At 41.0% G+C, this 19,146-nt stretch overlaps 1 protein-coding gene across 11 annotated transcripts in view; it reads right to left on the bottom strand.

The window, feature by feature from the left end:
- The window catches only part of ADD3 (adducin 3 (gamma)), an 87,536-nt gene that overhangs the window by 50,162 nt on the left and 18,228 nt on the right, over positions 1-19,146 (bottom strand). For 7 of the 11 annotated variants that reach the window (NM_204103.2, XM_046942674.1, XM_015288533.4 and 4 more), the window contains exon 2: positions 8,322-8,366. The exons of 2 other annotated variants lie outside the window; for them this stretch is intronic. The gene's annotated coding sequence lies outside the window, so the exon portion shown is untranslated. Of the gene's footprint in view, positions 1-8,321; positions 8,367-10,180; positions 17,170-19,146 lie in introns of all 11 variants that reach the window. 2 more of the 11 variants (XM_046942675.1, XM_046942673.1) reach the window with 1 other exon arrangement.

Below are 19,146 nucleotides of genomic sequence, written 5' to 3'. Positions count from 1 at the left end.
ATTCAATATAAGTGATTTATCAGACTCTCACGTCTTTAGTGATTTTTTTTCTCGGAATATATTTTAGCCAGACTCATTATACTTTAAAATTTAATTTGCAAGATGCTTTTTTCCCTGTCTATTTTCTTTGTTTGGATACAACTTCAACTTTTCAAAAACATCTCCTTGTTTCTATTAGATTCCTTAACTCTGCTATAAAAACCTCCTCACCCCTTAACAACAACAAAAAATGAGTAGCAACAATCACAAAAAATGAATATGTTGTATTTGATACATGGCATATATTTTATCCAACTTTTCACGTGAGGTCTTAAAAGAGCTGCAAGGTTCAATTTCCTTACAAGAAACTTCCTAATTTTTATGTAGCACTTTTCTAAATTCAAAACTCTACCATAGTGAATTTCCTGGCTATTTCTGAAAAGATCTTGAATTGCAGCATACTGTGGCTATACAACATGATGCCAAGTGTCTAAAACTGTACTCTACATGCAGGTCAGGATAAGCCTGAGCTGCGCCCCATTCCTGTGGGTTCTTCTACTGGCTGCACTCTAGAGCACTTCTTTGGTCCAAAATGTTATTCAATTATTTGCTCTCAATGAGTGATAGGTATTACAATATTGGTATTTTTCATTGTACAGAATAAGAAATTTAAGTGATGACTGAAATATATCCTCTTTCACCTCAGTTTTCTTCATCATCCAGAACTTACCAACACAATCACCTCTGCCTTGAAGTTATGAGATTTCTTCAGAACATCAAATTCTAACAAATGTATGATCTCACTGAAAGGCACACTTCACGATCCTTTTCTTCCCATTGGCATTTTATAAAACTTTAGGTAGAAGTAGGCACATATTTGGTGTACCTGCAGACATTTCCATTCCCTTTGTCTAGCTTATTATTTGTCCTATCCCAGCTGATTTTTCCTAATTTGGATCTTCACTGTTTGAGGATTATTTATGATTTCACTCTTAGAAGATAGGAGACACCAAACTCAATTCCCTTTTCCCTTGAACTTGAAAATTTGTTTGCAAGCCTTTGTAGCGTCAACTGCCTTTCGCTGGTTCCCTGTTGGTTTAGCACAAGGTCATCGCTCTTATTCAGATCTTTTCATTGCGAAAGTTTTTCCTCCTACTCCCAACTGAACAAAAGCCTCTTTTCCACACTTACTCAACATTGCACTGAAGTTGTCTCTGCCTCAGCAATAGTTCATCATACATTATACCGGGAACATCCCAGATCACTTCATCAAGGTCTCCTACCTCCTGTCAGTAAACATTTTGCTTCTGAAATTATTTCCTACCTGCACTGCTTGTCCCTGGCTCCTTCCCAGAACTTCAAAAAGAATGCATCTAAGCAGAAGATCTGAGGCCTACAATCATGGCAGCGACAGTACTTTTTCCAAGTACATCTGATAACCAGTTCACCCGCTGCAGTCTGACCTGTCTTTAAATGGGATGTGATTTGCCAGTTACTCTGCTTCTGCCTAAATTATTTGTCCCCATTACATATGTTAATTGTAACTGCCATGGAAAACAGAAGCACTGGGGCGTAAATGGCAAAGAGCTGCAGGGAGCCACTTCAGCCATAGGTTGAGTGTTTTTGCAATAAATCTGTCTACTAGTGGAGACATCCAATTTTCAAAGCTCTAGTTTAGTCCAGAACCTCTTTACCCTTGCCACACTGATTGTAAATGCTAATTTAAAGTCATCATCATTACATGATTCTAACTGCATTTCTGTAAATTATGAGCTCAAGCTCACTGGCCAGGGACTAAGTGAGATACCCTTACCAGTGTGTTTTTGCAATGATCCAAATGTTTAGGGATAAGCAAACTAATTATAAGATGTTAAATTGAGATATGGTCACTGAAGGATGAAACTACCACTGACAGAAAGGACATATTAAATGCTTTTCCGTGTATTTCTGCTTTGGAGAAACAACTGATATTGTGTTCACTTTGAAGATGACTAGGTCATTTTTACTAGAATTACCAAGATCTGGATGAAATAAATTCATGAAAATACCTTAATGTACCGTTCCGATTAATTCAAATCCCTGCTTTGAATTAATTCAACCTAAATTTACAGCCCATGTCAAGTATAATGCTTCTCTTCATATCTTTGCAGTTAAGGATGGACTAAGCTGATAATAAACAGATCTGATGCAGCAATCATCATTCACCAAATTGTGCAGTTGTGATAACATTAATTCAGAAATATGGATAAATTATACTTAAACTGTAATTAGACCCATTGATTTTAACTCCCAATACCTGTACAGATGAACTTCACACTGAAGTGTTTGACATGGAAGCCTGTGTATGCTTCTCTGTGTTGTGGTACTGACACCAGGCAATAGCAGCATCTCTTGACCACTGAAAATGACTCCCCATTGCAGAGCATAAAGAAATCAGACTCACTTTATGTTAGAGGTATTTTTCCCTCCATCCCCCCTCCACTGAGACTCTCATCAGCTTAAAGATAACAGGACACGAATCCCACTTCCTAGCACCTCGTGCTGATAACAAGCAGACACTACAGCTGTGGAAAAACTCAGCTGACAGCACTGGCCCTTTAGGAGCAGGAATCAGAGCTGCGAACCACCTGACTAACACTGTTTTAACCTGACATACCAAGATATACAACTGAACCAAAACTAGTTCGGCGTTTAGCAAAGTTAAACACAGTATTGTCTCTGTGAAGAATCGCTGCTCATTAGCAGAATGACAGAGCCATCGTGTTACTACAACTGAACTGTGAGGAAGTAAGCCCAGCTTCAGCAGAGGGGAAACAAAAAGCTGTGTGTTTATTAAACTGACTTTCTAAATATCAACATTTGCTAAGGAGGTCACCATTACTAAATACAGTGCAATGCGTGAAGGGAAAAGAATAATCCTAAAAAGACAGGATGTTGTTGAAATTATTAAATCAGTATCGAGTGGATGGGAGTTCTGAGGCTTATAATTGTTTTGGAAAAAGTTCAACTTTTAAACACTCATTTTTCATTCACTCCGCTCAGCTTATGAACAAAGCCAAACCAGACTGGGCTGGAAAAAAAACAACCCAACAATCTCCACTGTAAGTCACAGTGATGAGCTGATATGTATCTAGCTACGTTTTTTATGCTCATAAAGATATGGTATTTTTAAGTCATCAAGCACAGGCTTGCTCCTGAACTAAGGAGTAATTTACAAAATAAGCACAGTGTGGTGCAGACAGGGTGACACATTTAGATTTCATTCATAGAGATAATGCTCTCAAAATTGAATGATTTTTGCCTTTTGGAAACAGTATTTAATTCTAAACTAGATCCGTTCTCCTGTAGTTACAACCTTATTGATTTAATATATGGCAGTCTGAAATTTTAAATGAGCATTTCCAGCTTCAGTTCCAACATCTTAAAGTAATAGCTGAAAATCTGATGAGCACATCACAAGCTAGTGAATAATTACATCACCTCATTTTTCCAGAGCTGGTCTTTGTTAATTCATAATTAATGGAATGAGATAACACAGTCTGTACTGCTAACTTTTAACAGTCTGTTCGTGTCAGCTGAGAAAGCTGAAAACCGACAAATTTTTGTTGTTTGGTGCAACCCAGAGCTCCGCTGCTTCCCTCCCACTGCTCGGCTGCATTCCCTCCCCCAAAATTCCCTCTGGAAATGACAGCCAAGCTCCTCCAACCCCGGTGCAGCAAGAGACTTTCCATTCATTCTGTCCTCTTCCTCCTCCCGCTTAGCACGAAACTGGTTTATCACACGGCCCAAGGAATTTGACAGAGAATGTGACATAGAAACATGCCTGCTGCCAGACAACTGCTTCTATGACAGCGGCATAGGAAGGGGAAAAGAGCAGTGAGTCATCCAGTGATCTTCAACACCTTCCAGGCACTTGTGGAAAAACAGGGTAGCACCCACGATTTGGGATTTAAACTTCATGAAGAAAGAAGTCTTTGAAAGATGTATTGTCTTTTTTTCCTAAATCCATAACAGGAACAGTATCCACAGAAATTCTGCACAAGCCCTGAGATCACCTACTGACACTTTATAAAGCTGCATGAATTTGGTTAAGCGTTTCTTCAGACAATGGATCACAGAAGGAGCAACAATTCTAGCAGTATCCCAAGATGATGTATGCCATTTTACTTTGAAAGCCACCTCATCTTCCACTACGCTCTCCTCTTACAGTTTTCCATGGTGATGAGAAAAGTGGTGCAAAGGATCAAGTTTAGTTTGGTCCTGCCAGAGCAGCTTTGGTTTTGGCTCTCTTGAGATGGAACAATCATCGGCTTGGTGTTGAAGGCACAAAGAGCCAGGTCCTATTTTTTAACAGCAACCCACGTCAAAAATGTTTCTCACAAACCTAAACCACGCAACGCTGTCATATGTGTAATAAAACAACGGGAGGTGCATACAAAGAAGTGCTTTTCCAGGAGAAAGGCAACAACTGTAGAAACAAACAGGATCTCCTTTTGTCTTTTTTATGTTCTCTTTGATTACTTTAGCTTGTGCAATATCTATCTCACATCGCATTTCATTTGTTTATGAGTATCTGGGCAGAGCTCCAGAGCTTTGATGCAACCGGTCACAGCGCACAGCCGGGTTCAGTGCAAGCACCAGCGCCAGCACAGCTCGTGGCTGCAGCCAGCCCAGAAAAGAGCTCCAGAAAGTTTCTTCACCTGAACAGGCAAGCATGCCAACAAATGAGGAACTCTAGCTCCAGAGAAGTACAGAAAAATACCAGTCTTCATGCTACGTACAGCTCTTCTTTTCTAATCAAAGTGCAGACGGAGCACGAACATTACTGTCCGCATTTACAAATATTTAGTGAAAAGCCTAATTTGAAGACTGAGAAGCTTTCCTGACCTGAAACTTCTCATGCTAGTGAAAAAAAAGCTTCAAACTGATCCACAGCAGAAAACAGAGCATTGGATTACACCACTATTTTATGCAATGTGCATGAGCCGAGCTGTACACTTAGTTTTGTTTTTCTACATGGACTGCGAGCCCAATTTATTTTCACGAATATTTACTGGGAACTGCATCTCAGGCACAAATACATCTGAATCCCATATCCTGCTTTGTTATTCATGTAAATGTGACTATCGAGTCCTCAATGTTTGAAGAATCCTACCTGGGCAGTTAAAATGGCCCAGATTAAAAAGTTGACTGAAAGAAGAAAGCTGTGCATGAGGCTCAGGGCTACACTGGGAACAAGGGAGTCGCATTCAGCAGGATCCCAGGCCTCAGATCCTAAAGAATGGTCAGGGCTGGTAACTGATGGAAGTGGAAGGACAAGCTTTTTGTGCTCGCCTGAAATAGCATATATCCAGGAGTAAATACTAATTTTGTATTGCTAGAGCCTGGGAAGGAGTGAAGTTAAATGGATTTTGAGTCAACGGTCATCTCAATTGCTGGCCTGGAAGGGTGAGGGTTGGTAGGAAGATAGAGATCTACACTTTGTGTAAGAGACAGACATGTTGAAAGATATATTGGGTGGAAAAAAAAAGATCACACAAGAGCTTGCTTAAAATAGCCCCACAAGCACCACTTCGTCCCCATGTGGGATCCAAAAACCCAGCGCTCCATAGCACAAAGCAGCCAGGCAAAAGGCACGACCTTCACCCACAGTGGCACGGTCACCCTGCAACAGAACCTGAACCACGCGAGTGTAAGCAGGGTAGGCCATTGACACACTGAGTAGCACAGACAAAAAGCTTGGTCAGCTCAGACATTGGTGGGATATAAAAATACTTTGGTAGCCGCTCCAGTTTGCCCTACCGTGACCTCTTCCTCAGTGCTACATGTAAGGTGTTTAAAACTTCAATTTCTAGCAAAGTTTGTAACGTCAACTGGAGCTTAGAAGCACGCTGCGTGCAAGAGGGACACCACCCACTGTCCTCAGAAAGCATAAACCCCCACAGCTTCACAAGCACCTCTTGACAGGGGCTGTGCAGGCAGAAGAGAGAAGGACACAGCTGGCCCTACAGCTCAGGATCAGCACAATTTTATCTAAGCAGGCTCAATGCTTCTGGGTAAGGCCCCTCTGCACTTCAGGGCAGGGCTGAACTTTTTCCCCTCCCGCTAAATCAATTTAGGCAAGAAATTTGGACACAGATTTACATTAATCTTCCATCTGACTGTATTTTTGAGCCATTTGCTTTCAGCCTGATCCTCAAACAAGGCAGGAAATAAGAAGAGGCTGCAGTTTCGCCACGTTCTCCCATTTTTACAATGCGATGCAGAGGCCTGGTGTGAGTGAGCAAACCCAAGCCCTCAGGTTACATTCTTCTGCACCTACCACCTTGCCTTTCATGCGAGCCCTGTTCATATTAAAGGGATCAGAGGCCGTCCTCAGGCAGCCCCTCTCTTTGAAGATGAACCCTCAGCTCTGCTTCTTAATGGAAAAGCCCTCTCAGTGCAGGCCTTTGCCAAATGGTGCAGCAGGTTTAAACAATTATGCAAGAGAGTGGATTTGGATTCCAGGCTCCTCTTGCTCAGTCTCCAGCTTTAAAAATAATACTTTTTTTTTTCCTGAGAGGGCACTCCTGAAGTAAATGCTCCAAACAGTGACAATCCAAAAGGCATTATGGAAGAAAAGTCAAAGCTTACACAGTGTACTACACGTCATGAATAGAGAATATCTCTTGCAACACTGAAAAATTGCAAAGAATAATTCTTTTCAGCATGTGTGAATCAAAGAAAGACATGAGTGAATCCTGACAGCTTCAGACAGAAGGGAATCAAAGCTCCTGGGATACATTACACAAATGAGCAATGGCAAAGGAGGGAGAAGGATCCTATGGTTTCTTTTAACACGGAGCGATTAGTGGTGTTTTCTTAAACGGCTGGGAAAGTCTGCAGCCTGGAGCCAGCCACATGTTACTTATCAGTGTTTCAGATGCAGGGCAAGTAAGAAAGGCCATGTCTGGTTCCTTTTCCAATAGGGAAAAATCTCTTTTGAAGTCTTTTTGAGGGACTAACGGGGGAGAAAGTGTCAGGAAAAGGATCTGACAGGTTTGCACAGTCAGGAGCAAGACGATGTCTGGAGTAAAATCTCCTGTCTAAATTGGGCGAGGAGATAGAAACCTCTCCTTCAGCACTGAGATGCCAGATAAAAATGTCTGAGGCTCACTTCTATCTCTTTTCCAGTCGCACACAAATTCCTTCCCTAACGTTCTTCCAGCTCCTGTTTTGCAAGGAGTGAGTGCAGTCCGAGCAGACAGACAGACGGATGCTGGCAGAGTGAGCACCCTAGGCACTGTGGAAGACATAGCTTTAATGGGGGAAGAGAGCACCTAAACCAAAGCTGAATGGCTAAGAATCACTCTGCTCCTTGAAAAGAAAGGCACTGATGATGGACGCATCACTGCTGACACCATTGCTTCACTCTGGGACAAGATTCCTCTCCTGTATTGCCAGTTCTGTGCAAGCAACTAAGCAGAGAAGTACTGCACTGCCTGCCACGTCAGTGTAATTACCCTCTGCCAGGCAGGAGGCAGACGTCCTGCATTTTTAGCAGCGCTGAAGGCTGCTCTGCCCTTCTTTCACCTTCCCACCCTCTGCAGGCACCATTCAAAAGGAAAACACCCATTACTTTTTCCCTCTTCACAGAGCCAAAACAAATCCTTGGTGTAAACAATCTCTAAGAGATGTGTTAGAAGTTTGGGAGACTACTTCTGTAGGAGCCTTACTCTTGCCTGTATCAGACTGTGGCATTTGGAAGGTGCGTAGAAGAACTCACGTTCCAACTCAACATACAATCAGTGGGCATAGATAACTTTGCTGTACTCTACCCCCTCCTATTAAAGCAGTTTCTCCTTCATGCATATGATTTTATTTAGGGAGATGGAGGTCAGTGACTAACATCTGCTACAGCTCTGTCTGTCCCTCCTACATTCCCCTTCCCTCTCAAAAAAAAAAAAAAAAAGAAAAAATCAACAGTGTGGCAAACAAAAGAGATAAACCAACACATCAAAATAAAATACGTAAAAATAAAGAAGTCCAAGCTGCAAGCAGTGCTTACCTGGGCTGGTGCTTATCCCAGCTGTGAGCACACTCAGCCATACAGGTGGGCAGCACCAACACATGCTCCTGTACTTATCCCAGAGCTAATACATTATTTCTTCCCCACAGAAGTATTTTACACAGCCTCAGTGACATCAAAACGTGCAGATAGAAACCACAACTACTTTAATAAGACTACCTTAAAGTGGCAGTCTGCTGGCTCAGCCAACTCCCAGACCCCCAGTTAAAATCATTACACCAAAGGACCAGCAAGAACACAGCCAAGAATTCAGGTAATAAAGTGCATCAGGTACCTTGATTTTTTCCACAGCTCTCCTTGCTCTATTAATGTAGTTGACCTGTAAAGCAGAAGAAAGAGATTACTGACTTCTGGAAGGCTTTTCGGTATTACTGGAATATACTATACACTTAAAACGTAAGGCAGCATTCACACAACATTAGGTTTCTTGAACCCTTTTTTGGACTATTTCATTGAATTACTTCGATACTATACAGTGCATTCTTCATATAAAAAAAATAAATCACAGCACAAGGAAGCCTCAAGGAGCTCCTGGGTAGGGATCCAGCCACTCTGCCTTGCACACACCAGGTTGCAAACAGAAACAAAATCAAGCTACCTGCTGAACGCTTGCAATAGGGCACAGCCACCACAGCCCCTCTCCTTGCCTCTCAGAAGCTGAACATCAGAGGAGCACAACTCCCACTGCACTGCTGAGCTGACTCTGACCAGGGCAGGAGTGGAAAAAAAAGGGGAACACAATACCTCTCTTTGAAGGCCGACAACTACGTAGCCACTGGTATGCCAAGTCCGTAAGGCAACAACTGCCCTTCACTGACCCCTTCCCACCACTGAGCAGCTATGGGTTCTCCTCTCACCTTCATCTTTTAACATGAAAGTAAAACGCGTAAATAAAATAGCAATTGTTCACTTCTATCATCTTTTGTCTTCTCTGCCTTTGAGCATAATTTATCTTCAGTCAAACCAAAGAAAATCCATTTCCAGCACCTTCCCTTTTCCCTCATCCACTCTTCTGAGGAAAAGCAATTATTTCATGGTGGACAGAGGCCAGACTCCTGCACGTATCCACACATTAAAATAAATAAATAAATACAAGCAGCATAGGTTTTTTTTAAGACCTATGCATTGCAAAGTAAACATTTTATGCATTGTGAAAACACTGAGCTCCATCTACCCATCAGGAACTCTGCTGCTTCTTTCCAAACTGTGACCATTTGTATCCAATGAGTTTTAATGCTACTTCAACCACCACCAGCTCTCTGTTGTTACTCTTGCATGACTTCAGTACACTACCCTCAAGCATTACTGCTTTGGTCTTCTCAGCAAATACAAATACTTCAACATGTTCAACATTTTAGCACATTGGCTACCCCATTCTTCATCACTAAGTCGGAGTTTCAGCTGCAAAGAACTGACTTCCAAAAAATATACATATATGAACATGCACAAAAAAAGTGAATAGAATTACACAAAACTAAAGTGTGACAATTGTCATACCCCAAAATAAACAAGTTCTCCACAAGAGTAAAAATGAAATATTATTGCATGTGCCCTCAGTCTGTTTTCCCTGAGTTATTGTGTTAAACAAAGTCCTTGCAATGGAATGTTGCAATAAATACAGCACTGTTTTCAACAAGTGTGTATTTCAATGCGAAGGATGGTTTATATTCAGTGACACCAGTACAGGTACACAGCCACAGCACAATTCCCCTCCTGTCAGACACAACAGGAATGCAGCCTGCGGCCAGGTCCCTGCAGGGCTGGGGCACGTTTGCACACAGGCAGAGCTCACAAAGCAGTGGTGCTGGCTGGGGAGGCAACGGGATGGCCATTGGCACCAACACGCCGTGTTGAGCTGGAGTGCACTACAGCATCAGGAATTTAAACACTGTAAACGTGACTGTTTATTCTCAGTGTGAGTACGGTTTATTTTTCACCTACTTCACACTGCTTGCGATAAGGGAACGCTATTTCTACGTGAGTCCTTGATCAGTTATTTTAAGCATAGCCAAGACCTGGTTTTGCAGGCTGACAATTGTTTCTAGAGAGCTCCTGACCACCCTTCAATATAAAAATGTAATGTTCTCCCCAGGGCCCAACAACAAAATATCCACCCAACAATGATGAAATTACCTCGACATTTGGTGCCACGTCTTAATTCAGCTCAACTGGACTGAGCCCACTCCTTCTACCCTTCGGGAGGATAAGAAAACCTTTGGTTTCACTGAGCCTAGCACTGCACACAGCCTTCATTCACTATGATAGTATTAATTAAACGCCTCTACAGCCTAAATGAAATCATATATCTATTAATGAAGGATAAAGATGTTATCAAGAATAGGAAAAAGACATGAAAAGGACTTGCAGTCACATAGTAAATATCCAGTTCAAAGCCAGCTCTCAGTTCAGGGAAAATAACAGAAAGACATTCTTGGACAAATAAACTAGGAAAAGAAATTGACTTTAACTCAATATGTGGCAGCAATAATACAAATACTGAACACGAGCAGCTTTGAAAAATTGGAATATATATGAATTAATGCGTATGTCAGAAATTAGGCATATTACACTAATCCTGACAGGATACATGAAGGGCAACTACAAATTAAATGTTAGAAGCCTTCAGCCTACAGGACAAAAGGATTTGAGTGTCAAAGATACTGTTTCACTTCTTGAGAGCTTAGTGAAAGCCACTTGGTTATTTGAGTTTTCCCCAGTCCCTCAGAAGTATTGTTTTAGAGCTGCATCCAGAAACCATGAGTAATCACTATGATGGATAGTAAAGGACCTGATGGGATATCCCAAAGAAACACTCTCTGGAACAAAACTATAATCTTCAGCTACTCACATTATAACGGTTGATCAGAATACGTTAAGAAAATACACTTCTGGATTGAATCCAAACTTGGAGTATAAAAACCAAAGCCCTGGTAAATATTTAAGGGAATTCTGAGTTCTGAATTGGAGAGTGGGCAATTTTTTCCTTTTTTTTTTTTTTTTAATCACAAACAAAACCATCAAAAGATTGTGCAATTCTAGAAGAGCCCTTAAGGAAACAATTGGGAATTTTTCATAACATGGTATTTCCTTATACCACTGACCACAGGAATGCAAACAGTTCCACCAGAGATTTCTTCATTGGAAACAAGTGACAGTCTAACTGTGTTTCCATCTTTTCCACTCTGAGCTCTCAGCATACAAAATAGATGATATAATAGGATACAGAAATGTCATACAGTCACCATCAGGGCCACTAGATTTCTTCACTAAAACTCAGCACCTGAGAGGCTTTATAAGAATATACTTCTGAAGGGTTAGAGAGAATTACTGACTACGTTTGTCTAATCAATTATTATTTTTGCTGCAATTTCTCCTCCTCTGTCAGATTGTCCCAAAACACCGTTAGCACTCCTATCAGCCAGTAACTCCAAACCTCAACCAAAACTCAGTAAAATCAGTAAAAAGACTAAATCACACAGCTTCCCCTGGCAATGCTAGCAAGGAGCACTGCCGTGAAAACACAGGTTGTTGTTCACCTTGAACAGTGGAGGAAAGAAGCACTACCACTGATCATATACTCCTTGCACCCCATACAACATCATCCTCTATTAGTCTAATTAATAGATTTCCTCTCCAGCTTCTCAGTTTGCAGTTATTTTGGCAATGTCTATCAACACTAGGAACTGTCCCTGAAGGAAGCTTCAATAAAAAGCACATAGGAATGGGCAATGGTCCTCCTAGTATTGGAAACCTACTGGCATTCGGACTCCAGTATGATGAGAATAAGCACCAGAGACACCCAAGGGAAAGGCAAGACAGGCCTCTTGACAGCTAATTAACAGTCACTCTATCATGGAAAAAGCAATTTACACCCTGTGCTGAGCTTCATGCAGGGAAAAGAGAGCAAGAGAGAGAGAGAGAGAGAGAAGAAATGAATGTAATGAATAGTAAAACCGTACAGCATCATCAGGATTCAGAAAGGTAGCAGGAATGCAAGGAGGTACACCTCATCAGCAGACTGACAAATTTCTGTCATCACAAATTTGCAACTCAATTAACGGAAGATTTTAATCAGGGCTATAGCTGAACTTAATTCTTTCCACTGCAGCTGAAGGAAAGCGAGTGGAACAAGTCATAAAAACAGAACAAAACCAAAGCGTGCTTCAAAGAGACCACACTAATATCGGAAGGAAAAAGCACCCAACAAAACAAAACAAACAAAACCCATGAAAGACAGAAAACTTTACATATTTAGTGTGTCAGACAAAGTCAAGAACTTAGGATGTTAAGAAGACAGACAAATGTCTTAACTACAGAGATGTCAGAAGAATTTCCTTGTGTGGGAGGCTGTTGACAATCTATGGCAGAGGGATTATTACACCGTAGTCAAGGAAACCACTCTTAGAATTACGAGATTGGAAATTTTGGAATGCTCCATTTTGGAGTGAACAGAACACGGAAAAAATGCTCCATGCTCCTCAGAAAGGAGGCTGGGATATGGTTCTGGCCTCCCACGCAGCCTACAGGGCCAGGGAAGACGTCTCCATGCGACAACACCAAATGTGGCCTTCTGTAGGAGTTACAGCTGGGGAAAGGGAGTGCTTCTTTTCAGTTATGGAATCACCTTTGGTCTCCAGGGGAGGTACAAAAACACAAAATCCAGTCCTCTACAGAGAGCGTAAGAGGTGAATGTATTGGGATTACATAAAACCCTCATGGCCAGCAGGCTGCTCCCTCAGCTTCTGCCAGGCATTCCATTGCTCACGCGATCCACAGATACTCTACAGGAATGAACGTCAAAGATATTACGAAGACTCACTCACTGCCCACCTGGAGAACTAACTGTGTGCTACCCTAAGCTACCAGCAAGGCCCCTGCTCTTGGATAATACATCTTTTCTAGTTACAAACGTGAGACCTCTCCTCCTTTTTAGATGTTGCTGAAGATCAAAACATAAAGAATATTAAAGAAGCAGCTTGGCGTAATGACAAATAGTATAGCAAAAAATGTTTTTCCAGTTATTGCCTTAACTAGATAGTAAAATAAAACAAGATGATACGCCAAAGTCTGTGCTGAGATTTAGGAGAGGACTCAAAAGCCATTTTTTAGTTTTATTACTGTCAGCATCCTAAAGGAAAACAAACACTAAAAGCTTTTCAATTTAATCCTACTGAGGATGCTATATAGAGAACTACCCAGTGCTTAGACTACCCAAACTATGCAGTTTGTAAGGCAGGGCAGTATTTAGGATACATAGCATATTTCCACAATTGGATCAGAGCATTATCAATTTAAGCCAGAAACGATTTGCTGGTTTTGATTAAAAAGCACAGTTCATTGTTTGGTTTGGTTTTTTTTTTTATACCACTGCAGCACTTAAATGCATGTTCAGAAAGACAAGAAACTACAGAGCAGATCCCATGTAACAGTGCTGCTCAGGCTGAAATTTCATTGCCGTCAGTGGCAGCTCTAGTGTTAATGAGGAAGCAGGGCATGATTTTAGATAAATGCAACAAATCAAAGCTATTCAAGAATTTTTAAAAGGCTCTAATTATGTATAATGGCTGTACTAAATACGTATGAAAATAAGATGCTAATTCAGATTTACCTTATTGTTTATAGCTTACTTGTTACTTCATTACCCTTGGTCATTTGGCTCAATGCTCAGCAATTCAGCATTGCGGAGAATAAAGCTTCAGTCTGCAATATATTTTAATTACCAACAGTTCTTAAGCAAGCACATAAAGATCTTTTCAGGTAGGATATTTTAAGTGCTGCATTATAACTTAAATTAAACTTAGTTCAAATAAAAGCAATCCAAGTAGTCAGAAATGGAAGTTTCAGGAATTATCTGAATGGGTTTAGGGGTCTGGATGTCAGGCACAGCTCTGCAGCCCTATCTGGACATGGGAAACATCACGTGAGCATTGCATTTCTCTGCCTCTTGACTCCCTTGAAATGGGATGAAGTCGTGACCGAGGTTGGGACTTGTCAAGCTGTACTCATTCACATTTGCAAATATACTGCATCTCTTTCGGTGACAGGTATTTCAAGACAGACAAAATACAAGTGCTAACTGCAGCTTCAAAAAGTTTGTCAAGGAGAGGTGAACTGTGCTCCTTCATCCTTAATCACAAAAAAATAAAATGCAAGTGTTAAAGCTACACACAATGCAAAATGAGTTTCCAGTTATGCCCAAGGTTTGTGTAATCATCACCAAAAAGCCATTTGGCATTTTCCAACTGCTATCTAATGCTCTTACCTACCTACCTTGCATGCTAATGTGAACTTTCCCTGTTTTCTTTGCCCCAAGCTATGCATATTGTGGTATTCAGATTCTTTAGATTTTTAAATCTCTATTGGAAAAATAATTCTGTCTACCTTACGTTCTGTTTTACAAAAGAAACAGTATCGTGAAATCCTGGCATGACTCCTCATCTTTTGCTGTCACAGGTTTCCTGCTTTCTTTTTGCCCTTGAGACTGAGCCTCATCGTCTACCAGTCTTTCACTGACAACTCCAACTCATTAGATTTTGCTAAAATCTCATTATCACCATAAGATTTCATCTACTAATATGCTGTGCTCCACGTTTTAAAAATCATTCTTGGCTTCTTACCAGAAGCCAACCACTCCCACTGAATGGTTTCCAAGACCCTACTCTCAGCAATACACAGGCGTTCAAAAATGTGAAGAGTGCTAGAGGCATTGAGAAATCCTGCCCTCCACCCTTCACAGCTCCTGCACTGCTTTGTTCCTGCTCCTGCATTCAGCTTTGAATGCAATCCCCTGCACTTACAACTTCATCATCAGCCCTCTCCTGCCACTGCCACGCGTGTGCTTGGCATGAGAATTGCCTATAACATTACTTTGATTACGATCTCGTAGGCCTGGGAATTGTAAATATACCTTTTAGTTCACCCTAGGAAACAAATAAGATTGAACACATTATCACACCAGATTTCCTTTCATGGTTTTTGCAAACTTTATCACTCTACTTAAGAAGCGTCCGTTCAAGACGTCCTCACTGAGAAGCCATCTTTGCTAACTAGATGCTTGGACCACCTAGGCAGCCACTGATTCCTCTCTAATCTCATCTTTTCCTTTCACATGTGTTTTGCTTCTATTTCTAAATCACATCTACAGCAACTCTACACCTGCTCCAGCACGCACATTTCTCCTCCAGCTCTGATGTGGAAGTTTACTCTCATTGTACTTAGGCAACATTATTACTGAGCAATTCCAGCAAGGTTACTGTGATTTCACATCTCCTTCAGATGCTGTCCAAACTTGTCTCCTACCACACCCCAAACAGAAAGAGAGAAGTGGAAGGAAAAAGGAAGCCCTGCAGCCAAAGGCTGGAGGGAGGACTTTTCCTGCGCTCCATGCAGCGTGTAGCACAGCCCGTGTGCCTGGTGACTGATGATCAGAACACATCTCAATATAAACTTTCAATGTTTGCTGCTATTTTCTTCCTGTAATAATTTCTGAATAAAGTCATAGCTGGATTCATAACAACAGTACTGCTGCAAAGGTAATAACCATCCCTGCATACACAGATCTTTATCCTCAGCTGCGAAGTACAAAACCTTGTATTTTGTTGAAACAAACTGTACTTGGAAGGTAAAATTATTATTCGTTCATAACTGACCACCTCCGTTGCTAAAAAAAACAAAACCACAGCAAGTTCTATCAAATTTCTTTGTTCTTGTTTATCAACAGAAACTTTTCCTCTTCATACGCTGTCATTCGGTTGCTATCACGAAAGGCTCAGTCCAGCCCCAAACCTCAGGAAGAACCAAAAAAAAAAAATATCAACCAGAAATCAACTGTACTTTACTTTAAAAAGAAAAGAAAGGGGGGAAAAAAAAGGAAAGAAAAAAGAAATGCTCTGTATCTGCGTTTTCATCTCTCACTTATTCACCTCTGACTTCCACAAAGCTTAATTCATCCAACCTCCACCCTAACCCCTGGGAGCATCGTGTACTTTCCAGCCATCTGGACTGTATTTACTTTACTAAGAAGTTAAATTTGCTCATGAACAAAGAAAACTCCTTACTATCTTCCTGTCATGTCTGCATGGTTATTTTCTAAATTCTTACTTTCTCAAGAAGTTATTATGCCCTCTGGGGAACTCTCACAATCTTTCTTGTGAGCCCTACCAGGGTCACACAAGTTCTTCATTCACCATTTTCCAGTGCAGCTCTTTTTGCAAGAGGAGAAATTTGCTGCTTCTCCCCTTGGTTTTCTTCCGCACTTCACAAGAGCCTTCACAAACAGCACTAAATCTCCCATGTAATAGAGCAGAACCGTGGCACTCGTACCAAAGCATTTATTTAGTGAAAGTGACAGTTTTACAAATGACACCAGCCACTGCCAAAATAAGATCAGAAATGAGTTTTAAAAGCAACACAGAAAAACATGTGTGTTTATAATCCTACTTATTGTGAGAGTCCCCTCTGTAGCTCTGCTTTCTGCAGAGCTCAGCTCCTGTGCTGCTTCTGCACCTTTGTCCCAACCACCCGGCAGCCAGGGGCACCAACTTCCATCTGGTGCTATCTGTGCTGCTATATAACTCTTCCCTTTCGGTATGTTTTATAAGCCTATTTTTCAAAGCACATTACCTTTTCCTACCAAAAGTAGCCCGCTATTGCTTATCATTAAAATCTATTCTGCCACTTTCCTCCACCCCTCCTGACATGCACCAGAAATCTGCAGGAAGCCTCAACGAAAGCCAGATTGGCACCTTTGTTACAGACAAAATTCCGGAACACCATCAGCAACGTGTGATGGGCAGCTAGATTTTAATTGGGAACTGAAGGCTCTCAATGCTTTGTGATGCTCAACCCAAACGTCCGATTCATTGGAAAACATAATGTAAAGAGTTAATTTAATAGCTGTGACAAGGGAGAAGTGCTAATGTAAAACTCTACCCTAACATACACGAGGGAATACATGCCTAAAAGGAAACAACTTCTCTGGGAATGACTACATAAAGAGAACAACTTGCTGTTGTTTATTTTCTAGTTGAACCGCCAAACATAATTCAAAGACGCGAGCCTTCCGAGGCATAATTATTTTTAATGACCAGGTCAAGTATTTCCTCATCTCTTCAATAGCTCTTCTGGAATACCAGAGAGTAGAAGTTCAATTACAAACATGCAGGAGGCTGCACACCACAATAAATTCATTACAGTAGGAAATGCACGGCATCAAGATAGCAATGAATGAAAAACGTAACTCAACACGTCCCTGTCAAATGTAACCACTGAAACAATTCACCAAAATGCCAGCATATATGAAATAAGGCAAAATAGAAAGAAATTCCGCATCCCACAAATGCTTGAACCAGCAGAATTAAAGGGACAAAGCAGAGAAAGAAACCCTGTCTATGGAATAGGCCTTAACCCCACATTAAACCAATACCCAAACGTTCTCCTGGCAGTTGCTGTTTCCAATTTCTTGACTGATTCAACCTTATCCCTTCCCAGTTTTTTCTTCCCCGTTTCCAAAACCCACAAAGGATCATCAGCATGAATAAAGATGTTTTGTCATTAAAATCATCTGAAAAACAGTGAAGATGCAACACATCTTTGCTTTTGGGAAGCACTGTCATGTTATTTATCAGAAACAAAACCCCAGGAGATCTGTCACCAGTTGAGCAATATCTCCATTAACAAAGGCTTCTTTCCCCCTTGTATGTTTTCAAGCTGTTCAAATTTTTGCTAGAATTTGTAATATTTTTCTCCTTTCAAACTGAAGACAAGGATTTCCATCCATTAGGCAAATGAATTGCCTTTCCTAGAGAAATGAGCTGGACATTTCATGCAAGCTATTAAAGATGCTTTATTGCAAGCAATGACAATTCTCAGAGCTTTATCAAATGAATGGCAATCACAGTGTATGGCACTCTGTTCTTTAAAGCACCCAAGTTGGAAAATGACCAGTGAGAGTGGATTCACTGCCGTGTCTGCAAAGAAATATGGACCAATATATTTGCACTTAGTGTGCATCAGCTTGATTTTGTGTGTTTCTAACAGAAAGGATGCAAAACACTCTATTGCCAGTCTGCATCTATGGCATGGAATTAGTTTCTATGGAGAACTGATAGAATCTGATGGAATTTTGCTTTTGAGCTGCTTCTATAGCAAACATATCATCGGCTACAGAAGGCACATGAAGCAAAACCCCTCCAAACTGACGAATGCCTTGAATGCCGAGCATCCTGCAGAAGCAGACTGGCAGCAGCCAAGGTGCTGGACCATTGGCCTCATGGGCATACATGGCCCCATGTGCTCAAGACAAGACGAGAGCATGGGGAGCCTGTCCACTAGCCCAGCCTCACAGTTCCTCTTTCAGCGACAAAGTACATTTTTCACCAACTCCAGGAGGGGTTCCAGTGGCTTAGAGATTTACAGCCCCAACCTGAAATCCTAGCTATGTTACCATAGGCGAGGATATTTTCTTATGCAATCCCAATGCAGATTGTATTTCAATGCCCATCTTTATTTGTAAGTCAATGAAACATACTTTAGGCACGAAATGCTTCAAATAAATCCTTTCAATCAACTTTCCAAATTAATTATGCAAATGCTGTATTAAAGTGCACAGATTATTATTACTTCAAAATTATAAACCCCAGCACAGATACTCTGAAAGAAAAAGAAAGTAAATGCTTAGTTACATACAGTGAATAATCGAAACAATGACCTGTCACATGCATCACTCTGAATCTTAAGGAGAATGATGGTTTTAGCTGTAAACACAATGTGAAAATGTCAAATAACTTGGAACCTGTCACTGTCAAGAACACATTTCTTTAAGATCTTCTCTGTACTCAGTGGTAGATTTCTCTATATATAGACAGACATATGTATTAAGCATTTTTCCCCGCTGAGTTTCAAAGCCTTTCCCTTAAAACGTACCCTACGTGATGTTCCAGTAGTTGTGAATAATTATATTTCTTCAAGTAGAAGAACACTGTCATTCACTGCCTTGATAGAAAAACACTAGAAGCAACAACATTCTGTTTGATTTACTGTTGTTCATGAAAACAGCAAACATTTTCCATACTGAAGACATCCATAAAGGAAGACCACAC

Source organism: Gallus gallus, chromosome 6, assembly GCF_016699485.2.
Source record: "Gallus gallus isolate bGalGal1 chromosome 6, bGalGal1.mat.broiler.GRCg7b, whole genome shotgun sequence".
Taxonomy (NCBI): Eukaryota; Metazoa; Chordata; class Aves; order Galliformes; family Phasianidae; genus Gallus; species Gallus gallus.
This window is presented reverse-complemented; position numbering and strand designations above follow the sequence as displayed.